Raw genomic sequence first — 10,938 nt, forward strand, 5'->3', positions numbered from 1 at the left:
TTTCGTTTCGTCAAAGAAGTTGAAGGACACGTTTGAAACCCACACTATTAGAAAGGGCTCAGTTCCCGCAGTGTAAATGACAGCCGATCCTTTTCTAATGCATTAGCAGAATGACAGGTTTATTTAAAGCCGGGAGATCTGGTGGACTTGCGGAGAAACACTAATCTTGCTGTATTCACGTAGGCTACAAGGTGGAGGAATAACGTTGACGTCGCCGACGGAACTCTGCTCTATCGCAACTGTTTATTCAGTGACACAAAAGAGTTTCAATCGCAAAACGGTTTGTTGCTGAACATTTGTGTTGCCTTGTCTGTAAATTGTGGAAAAAAGAGATTCAAATCTGGAGCCATTTTGAGAGCAGAGGGGGAATATGTGTGCAGACAACAGTTTGGAACTATAATTTTTCGATGTAAATAAAAAATTGTTTTAATTAAACCATGGTATCATTGAATAAACAGATTGACTTCGTATAGTTCTCATACTCTGTGAATGATGATCAGCCTTTTCTTAATGTCGACTCTGTTTGTCACTACGGAACGCGGATCGTATCAACTGATGCATCAAATTGATGCATCCAAAACCAAGATTTGATGCATCATTTTCACAATTTGATGCATCATTTTCACAAAAGGATGCATCATTTTCAAAAAGGATGCATCCTTTTTCCAAAACTGATGCATCCGATACGAAAATGATGCATCCTTTTAGAAAATGATTTTGATGCATCACTTTCGGTTTTGTATGCATGCGAAAGATCATTCATTTCCGGTCGTTCCGTAAGAAATGCCTGAGCACGGAAAAACTTGAAATGACATTTTGACGAATATAAACAGATTGGTTAGATAAAACAAAAATAAACGTACAACATACCATTAAATAGGGAACAAGTCAAAGTCACGGCATTATGCATTTTAAGGCATTTTTTGTTTTTTTTGTGGTTTGTTTTCTGTGCACACGAAGTTTTGACGCCCTTGACCTTCGACTCAAACTTTCGTTTTCCGACGTTCGTTTCGCTTCGTATTCCGGTTCAAATTTTGCGTTTTGCTCGGCACTTTCCGGGCGGAAAACCCGAAAATTCTGATGCATCTAAACGATGCATCAAATTGTGAAAATGATGCATCAAATTCTTGGTTTTGGATGCATCAATTTGATGCATCAGTTGATACGATCCGCGTTCCGTATTTGTCTGACTCGCAAACTCAGAAATGATACAGTAGCCTAAGCTTCAACATTTTGAAATCCGATTCGTCAGTCACACCTGCCAGCACACCGCTCTGCACGTAGCCTACTTTTTCTTTCAAGTACTGTTGCATGGCATTGCATAGCGCATTAATCCAGCACCAGTACTCTGACAATAGTCACACACACTGAAAGAGCACGGCGCAACTCTTCGTTTTGAATGCGTGACGCAGGCGATTTACACTGCGTCAAAAACGAACGAGCGTGAAGCTTGAGTAGCCTATAATCAAAATTGCCCATTTAGTTGAACTCAGTGGTGGCTGAATGGTGCACGACGGATGACTTGGGCAAACATCAACATAATGTCCATGGAAATGTCATCACTGCAGTAAGAAACAGCTAACGTGTTAAGGCTGAAACGGTGAGTGAATTTGCACCTTCATTGGTCAGTTATTAGGCTTTTTTAAAAAAATTTAATTTTTATTTTATTTGTACTATTATGTGATTTAAATGGTTGTTTATTGATTAAAAACCGCACAAAATAAACGTACTGTTGGACATCTACTCATTTCAGCGTATTCCTGGATAGATTAATGGAAGGAAAAAAGTGGCAAAGCTTATCGAAAGACAAAATTTGTGAAATGTGACATAACGCCAAGTCAAAAAGGGTATTGCAAGACATCCAGGTTTTCTCGCTTGATTCTAGTGACACTGGTGTCTACAAAATTGAAGGCAAGATTTGTTTAATTTCTGTGACCTGTGTCTTAGTCTGTCTGTGCGGTCGTGCGAGTGTGCGTGCCGACTGACGTATGTAGGCTACATGTGTGCGTGTTAGTGTGTGTGCTCTCAACCAAGCAAAATTTTACAGAAGTAAGAGCACACTGTTATCGTACAAGTGCACTTGAGGGAAACTCGAGAGTCCCGCGTCATACGGTTCATTGCATTATGTGGGCCCTTCACTGAAGTAAGGTCGTACCGTGTGCACAGCCCCACCCCACCAACACTGTCTATTTGTTCAACAATGTTTCCTCTCCACACACCATTCATCATTTAACATAACCAATATCACGGCCAACTCACACATTAAATAACCCTTTTTCTGTAACGGGTCTTTAGTACTGTCATTTCTTTATTACATTTAGTCAAGTTTTGACTAAATGTTTTAACATAGAGGGGGAATCGAGACGAGGGTCGTGGTGTATGTGTGTCTGTGTGTGTGTGTGTAGAGCGATTCAGACTAAGCTACTAGACCGATCTTTATGAAATTTGACATGAGAGTTCCTGGGAATGATATCCCCGGACATTTTTTTTCTTTTTTTCGATAAATACCTTTAATGACGTCATATCCGGCTTTTTGTAAAAGTTGAGGCGGCACTGTCACACCCTCATTTTTCAATCAAATTGATTGAAATTTTGGCCAAGCAATCTTCGACAAAGGTCGGACTTCGGTATTGCATTTCAGCTTGGTGGCTTAAAAATTAATTAATGACTTTGGTCATTAAAAATCTGAAAATTAAAAAAACAAAATAAAACAAAATAAAACGATCCAAATTTACGTTCATCTTATTTTCCATCATTTTCTGATTCCAAAAACATATAAATATGTTATATTTGGAATAAAAGCAAGCTCTGAAAATTAAAAATATAAAAATTATGATCAAAATTAAATTTCCGAAATCGTTTTAAAAACTATTTCATCTTATTCCTTGTCGGTTCCTGATTCCAAAAACATATAGATATGATATGTTTGGATTAAAAACACGCTCAGAAAGTTAAAACGAAGAGAGGTACAGTAAAGCGTGCTACAGCGCAATCGCTACTGCGCCAAACAGGCTCGTCACTTTGCACTAGCGGCGGACTACGTTCCGTTTCATTCTGTGAGTCCCACAGCTTGACTAATGTAGTAATTTCGCCTTACGCGACTTGTTCTGTCTTCCTTAACCGTCTGCGTTTTTTTCCCTGTATGTCTCTTTTTGTCCCTGTTATTTATTTATTTATTTGTTATTAATTTGTTTTACTGTGTATACATTCTATATACTTTAACTTCGACGTCAGTTTGTCCTTGGACAAAGCGTCATTCTATTTATCGAACCAATGATCAGGCGGCTCGATGTGTAGTTTGCCACAGGCGCCATAGGCTATAGTGTGTAGATTTATTATGCAGATAAGGTTTTAGGCTAGATTTTAGACGAACCTGCATAACTATCTGATGTGACTGTCAAAAAACTGACAGACACAAGAAGTCAGTGAATCAAAGGTAGACATTTCTACAAAGAGCAAAACTAGATTGGGAAGGAATAATATAACTTTAACAGGGGGAGGAGGGTAGGGAAGCTGGTAGGGGGGGGGGGGGGGAGGGGCGTCACACGTCTGCGACTTACCGATTTTGTAAGCGTCTCAGATCAATATGTTGCTTATATCTAGAGTCTATTCGTTATTAAAGATGAACTGGCTGACTATACCTTGTTTGTTAAAATTTTGTTTTATAAAAAAAGTAGGCTTGCATTCGCCTGTAGTAGGAGACACAGCGTAAAGGGCGGGGTGACGAACGTACAGGCAGAAGGGCATACAAAAAGATGAATAGACCGACAGAAAATCAAACAGACAGACAGACGCCAAGTGTGAATGTCAATTTTGTGAAAACGTCGGACATTCTGTGAATCTCGCTTATGCAAGAACAAACCCAAATTGTATTTAAAACAGCAATATAAAGTTGTCTTTCGACGCACCATCGATTCCAAAGCCCGAAACACGGCATTAACAAGCGTAATGGGTTGCGATCAGTGATGCGTGGAGAACAGTCTCTTTTTCTCGTGATGCGTAATTGATAAGTACTGCTCTTTGGTTTCAGAGAAACATTTCTCACTGGCGCGTTGCCGTTGACATTTCAAAATTCGATCAGAGACTATAGAGTATACAGAGACGCTTCATCCTTCTTTGCGCTGCGGTGCGAAAGTGAGACCGGCCAGCCAGCGCGCGGGAAAAGAGCCACTCCCTGCCGCACAAGGAAGTTCGCGTATAGCGGCTGCTGTCGGCTGTGTTTATATCACGTTTATTCCAGCGTCGCGGACGACGCTGGTATCTGCGGTCGGGAAGACTTTCCACGAATTTGCCTGCAGGGCGCCGCCATGTTTTCTGTGCTCGACTGCGAGCAGACCACAGGCACATTACACCCAAAATTCTTGTAGGCATACACAGACGCAACATAGCATATACAGACAATAACACCCACAACACTTCAACTGCATATGAAAGGAATAAAAATAAATCCGCAAATCAGTCGCGCACAATACACCAGTTAGAAAAACAAGGAGTACCAAAGCGGCGTGCAGAAACTAAACTGACTCGGAGACTGAGAAGAAACATTTATCACACGATGTGGATAGCAAACATTAAAATAAAACAGATAAGTCAAGCAAAAAATAAACACAAATATCGAAAACACAATAAACAAAGGTAAAGAAAACAAAAAGAGATGCTTGCCGACAGTCAGTGTGTGTGTGCGTGGTTTGCCGTGTGCGTCAGCGGGGTGTGTGTGTGTGTGTGTGTGTGTGTGTGCGTGCGCGTGCATGCGTGCGTAGGCTACGTTCTTGCGTGTGTGCGTTCGAATGAGAAAGAAGAGAGAGAGAGGATTGAACAATGAGGTCACGTTCTCTGTCACATGAATACATATACACACACTGAAGGCTACTTGGGACACGAACACTTGTCAACAACTGTGGTTGGACATGCTTTTGAAATGTAATATTTTTTCGACATGATTTCTGGACATACGAATCCCGCCGTGTTGCCCACTGATGTTGCGAATGATGAAGGTTTTGAGTTGACTGACCTTGAGGAGGGATTGCATCAGGCGTTTATCGTCTCAAATTATATCCTTGCTACTTTTCAGGAGTCAACTATTGCCATTCATGGTAACTTGGATAGTCAATGTTTTTATTTGTTTGATTCCCATCAAAGAAACAGAAATGGTAACCATTCTTCAAATGGCGCTGCAGTTTTGATGTCATCAAGTTAATTCCTTTGCAGAATTGATTGATTTTCTCAAAAGCCATTATCAATGTGTTTATCAATTAACACCTGTTCATTTCTGTCCAACTGCAATGCAAACTCAATGTGGAGGAAACAAGGATTCATTACAAACAAGTCATCCCTGTACATCAACAGATTTATGTACCTCAATCAATACTGCTAGTATGAGTGACAGGAATCTAAAAGAAAAAACAACCAAACGCAAATGTACTACTACTTCTACGACTCGTTTGAATGTAAAACAGAAATGTAACACTATCTGTGACAATGACGGTTCTACGACTCGTTTGAAGGACAGTATAGATCGAACCTTAACCCACAACTACGACAATTTGTGTCAGACTTTTTTGAACAGGAAAATATGCCTCTGTTCAACAGTAACCAAAACATGGAAGATGTTTTTGAAACTTTACAGAAATGTAACACTAGCCTATCTGTGACAATGTTGCTTTTGAATTGAACCCACATTTGTTGAACAGGAGAGAATGTTCCTGTTCAACAGTGCCCAAAACACTGAATCTGACGTTTTTGAATCTTTTCTGTCATCTAACTGAATCTGACGTTTTTGAATCTTTTCTGTCATCTAACCCAATTGCTCATGACTTCATCGATCTTGAACATGCCTACTTTTCAAAGAAAGACAGACAAAAGCGAAATCTGCATGTTAGCCATCTGCCTGAAATGGTCAATGCACTTTTGTAAAATTGTCACAGCTGTTATGCACTTTTGTGAAATGGTCAGTGCTGTTGTGCACTTATGCAAAACTTGGTGCTGTGCTGTTAACATTTGAACAAAATGCATTTTGTTCAAATGTTTAGTGCAACTTGCTACTATATAATCGCTGTATGCGCTTTGTGGTAATAATGCACTGTTGTGAAAAGTTTGCGCTAAATGTTGGCACTATGCATCATTGTTGGAGCACCCTCCTGTAGATGCACCATGCTGAAAAATGTACTTATGAATCAAGCATTGACTGAAATAAACAATTTATATATCCAGCACAACATGCAATTCATTAACTTTTGACCCTAACCGGCTTTAACACTTTCCCAAATAAATCTTTGGTGGACATTGCATCGACGCTGTTCATTTTGAATGAACATTTTTCTTGTATTAACATACTGTCTGTTCTGTCCGGCTGACAGTGCTGCAAAAAGTAACCGAACGAAAAAATATGTTTGTTTGTGAACATCCTTTTTAAATTACCATAAAAACACCGCAGAAAATGATGTAGATTAAAATTAAATAAAATTTACTTAGGCGGCAATAGTGACCCGCTGCATCGCTGTAGTTATGCAAACATGATTCAAGTCAGTGTCTTTTCACGAACTAACCGTCGTTATTTTTGTGTGTTTTAGTCAAATACAAATACATACTGTATACATGGTCACTTAAGCCTGAGAAAATATGTCAGGAATAAATCGTTAACGAAATAGTTCCCGGTCAAATCGGTAACTAAGGCATTTAGTCAACTTAGCGTCGTCCCAGCACCTCTAAAGTGAAATGGGTAGTCAATTGCACGGTGCTAAGAAATTATCATGTAAGGAAAACTGTAAAATACAGCAACTTAAACAACATTATTGTGACCTAGCTGACTTTAATTAAAGAATCTTGATCGATCGATGATTGTCTTATTTCTTATCGGTTGCTTCTTTCTTGTTCAGAAAGCTCTCTCTCTCTCTCTCTCTCTCTCTCTCTCTCTCTCTCTCTCTCTCTCTCTCTCTCTCTCTCTCTCTCTCTCTCTTTTTTTTTTCTCTCCTAGTCATAGTTATAGTAAAATAGTTTAGTCCCTCTTTAGGGCGAGGGCCAGATGCAAAAAAACATATCTATGCTTATTCTTGTCACCCTCGAAAAATAAAGATTCAGTGTCATTGTCATTGTCATTGTCTCTCTCTCTCTCTCTCTCTCTCTCTCTCTCTCTCTCTCTCTCTCTCTCTCTCTCTCTCTCTCTCTCCCTCCCTCTCTCTCTCTCTCTCTCTCTCTGAGTCAGTTACACACACACACACACACACACACGCGCACGCACGCACGCACGCACACACACACACACACACACACACACACACACACGGCACACACACACACACACACACACACACACACACACACACACACACACACACACACATGAATTGAGATGAATTAACGAGGTACGGACCGACTGGATGACACTTTGAACAGCATCGTCACAAGTATTCTAGTTTGAGAAGTTTTCGACTTTTGCGCTTGGACGAAGAATAGAATCAATTGTTCAGTTGTCCTTCAAAACAAAATTAAGCCTGATGTTAATTAAACAACTGCGCAATCACATTGTTGAGCTTGTGTACAGTGTGTGTTTTCTCTGTTCTGGTAGAATACACGCAGTTCGACGCTACACTTTTTACTGATTTTCCGACATTTAACGAGAGAAAAAAAACCAAAAAAACAATCCTCACTTGCTCTCTTCCTCAGGAAATTTGAACATCCTGAAGCCTTTGGCATGTGAGTTTGAGCAATTGATGGCCAAAGACCATGCCCCGCTGTGTTTTCTTTTTGGTGCGGCCATGGTTGTGCTGCACGATATCGCTACTGCTGTGGAAAGGGAAAGTAGGTTTTTACATGTTTCCGCGTGGTGGCGCCACGGGGCTTCCTGTTTCAATTTTCAGCGCCGAATGAAGCGTCTCTGTGTACTCTACAGTCTCTGATTCGATTCCCAGGTGGGAGACGCATTGTTGTTGTTTTTTGTCCGTCTGTCCGGATCTACCTTTCTTCTAACAGCTTTCAAAACTATGGCATATTTACTGTCTTTTCGTTCATCCCCTTTTTCTTATTTACGAAAACAAACAAACAAACAAACAAACAAACAAACAAACAAACAAGCAAACAAAACAAGAACTCACACAAAAAGATAATTCTGTACACAATGCCAAATCAAATAGTTAAACACAGTGAAGTTAACTTATACAATTTATACTTTATATTCTTTTTTGTTGTATACATACCTGTGTTTTCCTTTCTTAATCGCAGTACTCTTGCTTCGAACTTGATATCCTTAAGTAAAAGTGCATATCCGTGGACGCACAGGTATCTGACATTTAAAAAAAAAATTAGACATGAAAAGCTGCAACAGGCGCCGAGGATCGAACCCGCGGAATAGCAAAGCGATTGATTTTGAAGCCGGATGCGCTACCCCTAAGCTACCTCCCCTCCCTGTCCTGCGGCAGTTTGCATATTTTTCTCCGTTTGATAAGTATTGAGATGAAAACAAACAACCTCTTCAGCTCGCCACTATAGGAGGATCAGTAATGCCCTAAGGCAACACGCGCGAGAGACAAACCAGGGCCATTATATCGTCGATCCCATCACAGAACAAGGGTTGACCATAACGGGTCAAAACGCCGCCATGTGGTGAAACGGGGGTGGGACATGGATACAGTCAAACAGTTGACCCGTGTCCGTCCCGGGCTGGATTCCAAACCGGCCGTGACCTTAAGTCACGCAAAACTGTTTCAAACCATATTCAGAGAGAGAGAGAGGGACTGAGAGAGAGAGAGAGAGAGAGAGAGAGAGAGAGAGAGAGAGAGAGAGAGAGAGAGAGAGAGAGAGAGAGAGAGAGAGAGAGAGAGAGTAGTCACCGACAGAGAGGGGAAGCTAAGAGAACAGAGACAGACAGACAAGGAATAAGATGAAATTGTTTTTATATCGATTTCGGGCCCGGTAGCTCAGTCGGTAGAGCACTGGACTTGTGATCGAAAGGTCGCAGGTTCGAATTCGGGCCGGGACGGACACGGGTCAACTTTATGTGCAGACCCAGAGACGGAAGCCATGTCCCACCCCCGTGTCATCACAATGGCACGTAAAAGACCTTGGTCATTCTGCCATAAGTGCAGGTGGCTGAATACACCTAAACACGCAGACACCTGGGTAGCGCGACTTCGTTGCTGCTAGCTTTCCACTGGGAGGAAGCGACCCGAATTTCCCAGCGATGGGACAATAATTAAAGTAATGAAAATGAAAAATGAAAAGAAATTTAATTTTAATCATAATTTTTATATTTGTTAAATGTAAGAGCTTGTTTTTAATCCGAATATAACATATTTATATGTTTTTGGTCCTGCATCTCTACTACTATCTTCTAAAACGTTCCTAAGGAAGGGAGATAACTCAAATCAAAGTTATTTTTCAGCAAACTGTCTGATTCTTATAGAATATATAGAGTCGAAGTGAGAAACAAAATGCTAGTAATAACATAATGAGACCAAAACATTATTTGGCAAACGAGTCCGTACCACGGAACCACACACACCAATAAAACAAACTCCACTGTTACCGCCCAACGAAGCATCCAAATATCGGAGCATGTAAAATGAAATTGAACTTCTTCTTCGTCGTTCGCTTGTCTGTCATGTGAGCGTAGATGCGTTGTGCTGCCGTTACGCGCCTGACAAGTCAGGCCCAGCACATCCGACTTCAGCTTGTTTTTATATCAGAGTGTTCGCTCTCCTAGATTGATTGCTTTACCGGGCTGCCGAGTTCAATCTACCCGTTTTCTGGATGGCCGTCGCATCTTCCGCATCCATGCTGACGCCCTGAGCTGTCCAGTCTGCTGTTGTTTTCGCCTTCGGTGCCAGGTTGTGGGCATAAAAAATGAAATTGAACAAAAACATGGCGGCTGCCAAACCAAAACACTGATGTAAAAATATAAATCAGTGAACCAAAAAGGGGAAAGGGAAGTAACCTGCGGGAATTCCCGCACACTTCAGTGGGTTTCGTCCCCTGGTTTCGTCCCCTGGCTCGGTTTGTCCGTTAAAAGCTAATATCTTCCGTTTGACTTCCGTTAGGAATGTATTTTTTTGCATACAAACAACAAAGCCTATTCCTAACAATTTCACAAAATTTGAGCTTAATTGACCCAGAGATACAAGTCTTACCCGACAAACACCGACCGACAGATCGCCCGCCCGCTTCAACGCCCGCCCGCCTCAAACAAACAAACAAACAAACAAACAGACAGAGCGAATCCAGTAAGCCCCCCATTATTCTTATGGCGGCTTAATTAGAAAAGGACAGTGCGGGTCGATGCCGCCTCTCGTGTAGAAACGTGACTGTGCCATCGTCAACATTAGGAATCATTCGAACAGTCTTTTTGGAGTCAGTGCACAAACTGGCACATAGGCCTATGCACGTGCACACATGAGGTCACACACAATCAAACACACGTACTCACACACACACACACACACACACACACACACACACACACACACACACACACACACACACACATACACACGGCCAACCACATACGGCCACACTCACTCACACACACACACACACACACACACACACACACACACACACACACACACACACACACACACACACACACGGACACACACGCGCGCACGTACACACAGATACATATACACAATCACACACACACACACACACACACACACTCACACACACACACACACACACACAAACACACACACAGACACATGGACACATACACACACACACACACACACACACACACACACACACACACACACGGACACACGGACACATGGACACACACACACACATACACACAAACACACACACACACACACACACACACACACACACACGAACAAAGGGATCGACAAACTTTACACTATGCGCGCTCATGTTCCGTGAGAAGTGCAAGTGCATTGCACCAAGCATGTGATTCAGTGAAAAACTACAGACTCCGGTCATATCTTT

General features: G+C 41.5%; 1 protein-coding gene across 2 annotated transcripts in view; it reads left to right on the plus strand.

Annotated features, from left to right (window-relative positions):
* Positions 1-1,329: 1,329 nt before the first annotated feature.
* The window catches only part of LOC138964964 (protein rolling stone-like), a 23,762-nt gene continuing 14,153 nt past the window's right edge, over positions 1,330-10,938 (plus strand). For both annotated transcript variants that reach the window (XM_070337063.1, XM_070337064.1), the window contains exon 1: positions 1,330-1,600. The gene's annotated coding sequence lies outside the window, so the exon portion shown is untranslated. The remainder of the gene's footprint in view (positions 1,601-10,938) is intronic.

The sequence above is a fragment of the Littorina saxatilis genome, linkage group LG4 (genome assembly GCF_037325665.1).
Source record: "Littorina saxatilis isolate snail1 linkage group LG4, US_GU_Lsax_2.0, whole genome shotgun sequence".
NCBI classification, from domain to species: domain Eukaryota; kingdom Metazoa; phylum Mollusca; class Gastropoda; order Littorinimorpha; family Littorinidae; genus Littorina; species Littorina saxatilis.